This window comes from Zea mays, chromosome 5 (assembly GCF_902167145.1).
Source record: "Zea mays cultivar B73 chromosome 5, Zm-B73-REFERENCE-NAM-5.0, whole genome shotgun sequence".
NCBI classification, from domain to species: Eukaryota; Viridiplantae; Streptophyta; class Magnoliopsida; order Poales; family Poaceae; genus Zea; species Zea mays.
The window spans coordinates 218,181,405-218,185,625 of record NC_050100.1 but is presented as its reverse complement, the minus strand read 5'-3'; positions in this window follow the sequence as shown (position 1 = coordinate 218,185,625).

The following is a 4,221-nucleotide window of genomic DNA, read 5'->3' as shown; positions in this document are numbered from 1 at the left end:
GGGCGAGACCATCTCGTTCGCGCCTCGGAAGGCCATCAAGTCCCAGGTCTTGGCGGACTTCGTAGCCGAATGGGTCGACACCCAGCTACCGACGGCTCCGATCCAACCGGAGCTCTGGACCATGTTTTTCGACGGGTCGTTGATGAAGACGGGAGCCAGCGCGGGCCTACTCTTCGTCTCACCCCTCGGGAAACACCTACGCTATGTGCTACGCCTCCATTTCCCGGCGTCCAACAATGTGGCTGAGTACGAAGCTCTGATCAACGGATTGCGAATCGCCATCGAGCTAGGGGTCCGACGCCTCGACGCTCGCGGCGACTCGCAGCTCGTCATCGACCAAGTCATGAAGAACTCCCACTGCCGCGACTCGAAGATGGAGGCCTACTGCGATGAGGTTCGGCGCCTGGAAGACAAGTTCTACGGGCTCGAGTTTAACCACATCGCTCGGCGCTACAACGAGACTGCGGACGAGCTGGCAAAAATAGCCTCGGGGCGAACAACGGTTCCCCCGGACGTCTTCTCCCGGGATCTGCATCAGCCCTCCGTCAAGATCGACGACCCTCCCGAGCCCGAGGCGCCCTCGATCCAGCCCAAGGTACCCTCGGCACGGCCCGAGGCACCCTCAGCTCAACCTGAGGTACCCTCGGTCTCCGAGGGCGAGGCATTGCGCATCGAGGAGGAGCGAAGCGGGGCCACGCCTGATCGAAATTGGCAGACCCCGTACCTACAATATCTCCGCCAAGGAGAGCTACCCCTCGACCGAGCCAAGGCTCGGCGGATAGCGCGACGCGCCAAGTCGTTCGTCCTGCTGGGCGATGAGAAGGAGCTCCACCACCGCGCCTCCTCGATTGCGGAACCAATACCGCGACTCGAGGCGACCCAGCGCGCGACCCAGCAGCGCCAGCCTGACGCGGCGGTCAACGCGGCCAAAAGTGGGCCAGCAGTAATGACGATGGCAGGCACGCGGGAGCAGCGGTCACGTCGCCAGCCAAGCTCACGTCCCATCCGGGGGCAGCAAGAGAACCCCCTCTCACGGCGTGAAGACAACGCGCCCGTGATCCGTTCCTCGAACGGCTCGCGCACGCGCAACGGCCGCCCCGCCAACTACTCGCCCCGTCGCATTAACTTCGCGGCTGGACAGGCGGCGCTTCTAGCAGGAGCAGCGGGCGACGCTTCACCTTCGCCGAAACAACCGCGCCAAAAAAGGTATGCCGCGTCGTTCGGTTTCGTATCCTTTTCCCTTTTTCCTCTTTCTCTATCTCTTGTGACAGGTACCGGGGAAGGGGGATACTCCGAAAGGGATCCTTCCCCGTGAAGGAACCAGGCTCCGAGCCTCCTTACTGATCAGAGGTTCGAAGGCTGGCCCCCCGAAGGGTTCAACAGCCACCTCAGATCGCGTGGGCCCTACACCCACTACTGGTCAGAGGTTCGAAGGCCGCCCCCCCGAAGGGTTCCACGGCCGCCTCAGGCTACTCGGGCTCCACGCCCATTACTGATTAGGGGTTCGAAGGCTGGCCCCCGAAGGGTTCACAGCCGCCTCAGACGCCGAGCGAGGGATGACCAGGGGTACGTTCGATACATAACCAAGGCTCGGGATGCGCTCCCGAGGTACCCTAGGACATTTCTGAGACCAGCGGGAGCGATCTTGTAACGAAATCCCATCGGAGGGAGGCATCGAGCCCTCGGACCCCGTCGCCAGGGGACCGGGTCCGGCAGATCACCCACAGGTACTTTTGGGCGTGCCTCTGGGCCCCTAGCCGACCCCTAACGAACGGGGCACGAACGTTCACTCGGATTACCCGCTTGCAGCTCACCAGAGACACCATGTTCGGCGCCCATCGAGGGTAACATGGCGCTCTCCCCCCCTCCTCCTTGCGGAAAGGCGACGCAAGGGCATATGTAAAAAAGCTGAGTCTGTCCCTGATCGCCCTCTTGCCCTGTGCAGAGGCTCGGGGGCTGCTCTCGCAAACCCGGCTCCGGCCAAGCCGTTGACAGCGTCAACATACCAGCCCGAGAACTTGGGCCCCAACCGTACACCCGGGCTACGACCAGCTCGCATGAGGGAACAACCAGACCAGCCGAAGCATTACGCAAGGCATTAAGACCTCGAAGGAGTGAAACCACTCCTCCGAGGCCTCGGGGGCTACACCCGGCGGGTGCGCTCGCGCGCACCCACCAGAACAAAATGCAACCGAGAAAGGCTGGTCCCCTTGCAAAAAAGTGCGACGAAAGCCTCCAAGCGAGTGCAAACACTCCCTTCGAGGCTCGGGGGCTACTGTCGGGGACCATAATTAGGGGTACCCTCAAGACTCCTAATTCTCAGCTGGTAACCCCCATCAGCATAAAGCTGCAAAGGCCTGATGGGTGCGATTAAGTCAGGGATCAGTCCATTCGAGCGGCTCGATCACGCCTCGCCCGAGCCTAGCCTCGGACAAGGGCAGCCGACCCCGGAGGATTTCCGTCTCACCCGAGGCCCCCCTCCAACGGCGGACACATCTTCGGCTCGCCCGAGGCCCTGCCTTCGCTAAGAAGCAACCTTGACTAAATCGCCGCACCGACCGACCAAATCGTAGGAGCATTTAACGCAAAGGTGGCCTGACACCTTTATCCTGACGCGCGCCCTCCGGCAGAGCCGAAGTGACCGCCGTCACTTCGCCGCTCCACTGACCGGTCTGACAGAAGGACAGCGCCGCCTGCGCCACTCCGACTGTAGCGCCACTTGACAGAGTGATGCTGACAGGAAGCCAGGCCCTGCCAAAGGCACCATAGGAAGCTCCGCCCGACCCAGGGCTCGGACTCGGGCTCAGCCCCGGAAGACGGCGAACTCCGCTCCGCCCGACCCAAGGCTCGGACTCGGGCTAAGACCCGGAAGACGGCGAACTCCGCTCCGCCCGACCCAGGGCTCGGACTCGGGCTAAGACCCGGAAGACGACGAACTCCGCTTCGCCCGACCCCAGGGCTCGGACTCGGGTAAGACCCGGAAGACGGCGAACTCCGCTCTGCCCGACCCAGGGCTCGGACTCGGGCTAAGACCCGGAAGACGACGAACTTCGCTTCGCCCGACCCCAGGGCTCGGGCTTGGGCTCAGTCCCAGAAGACGACGAACTCCGCTTCGCCCGACCGCAGGGCTCGGACACCGCCCTAGCCTCTGCCGACGACCTCCGCCTCGCCCGACCCAGGGGCTCGGACTCGGCCTTGGCCATGGAAGACAGACTCGACCTCGGCTTCAGAGGAGCCTCCACGTCGCCCAACCTAGGGCGCAGGCCAACCACGTCAACAGGAAGCGCCATCATCACCCTACCCCGAGCTGACTCGGGCCGCAGAGAACAAGACCGGTGTCCCATCTGGCTGTCTCCACCAGATAGGCAATGATGGCGCCCTGCATGCCCTGTGACGACGGCGGCTCTCAGCTCTCTTACGGAAGCAGGAGGACGTCAGCAAGGACACAACCGCTCCGACAGCTGTCCCTCCGCCAGGCTCCGCCGCTCCTCCGACGGCCACGACATCACACTAGTTGGGTTCCAAGATCTCTCCGGCTGCCACATTGGCATGTACTCAGGGCACTAGCTCTCCCTCGCTAGACACGTAGCACTCTGCTACACCCCCATTGTACACCTGGATCCTCTCCTTGCGTCTATAAAAGGAAGGACCAGGGCCCTCTTAGAGGGGGTTGGCCGTGCGGGACGAGGACGGGACAGGCGCTCTCTTGGGGCCGCTCGCTTCCCTCACCCGCGTGGACGCTTGTAACCCCCTACTCCAAGCGCACCCGACCTGGGCGCGGGACGAACACGAAGGCCACGGGATTCCCACCTCTCTCGCGCCGGTCTCCGGCCGCCTCGCTTCTTTCCCCCCTTCGCACTCGCCCACGCGCTCGACCCATCTGGGCTGGGGCACGCGACACTCACTCGTCGGCCTGAGGGACCCCCCGGTCTCGAAACGCCGACACCCTTGATCATTGTCGTCATCTTGAGGTGGCTCATTTGCTTGATCTTCTACTTCATCAACTTGAGCTTCATCCTCATTTTGAGTTGGTGGAGAGGCTTGCGTGGAGGAGGATGGTTGATCTTGTGCATTTGGAGGGTCTTTGGATTCCTTAGGACACACATCCCCAATGGACATGTTCCTTAGCGCGATGCATGGAGCCTCTTCAATTCCTATCTCATCAAGATCAACTTGCTCTACTTGAGAGCCGTTAGTCTCATCAAACACAACGTCACAAGA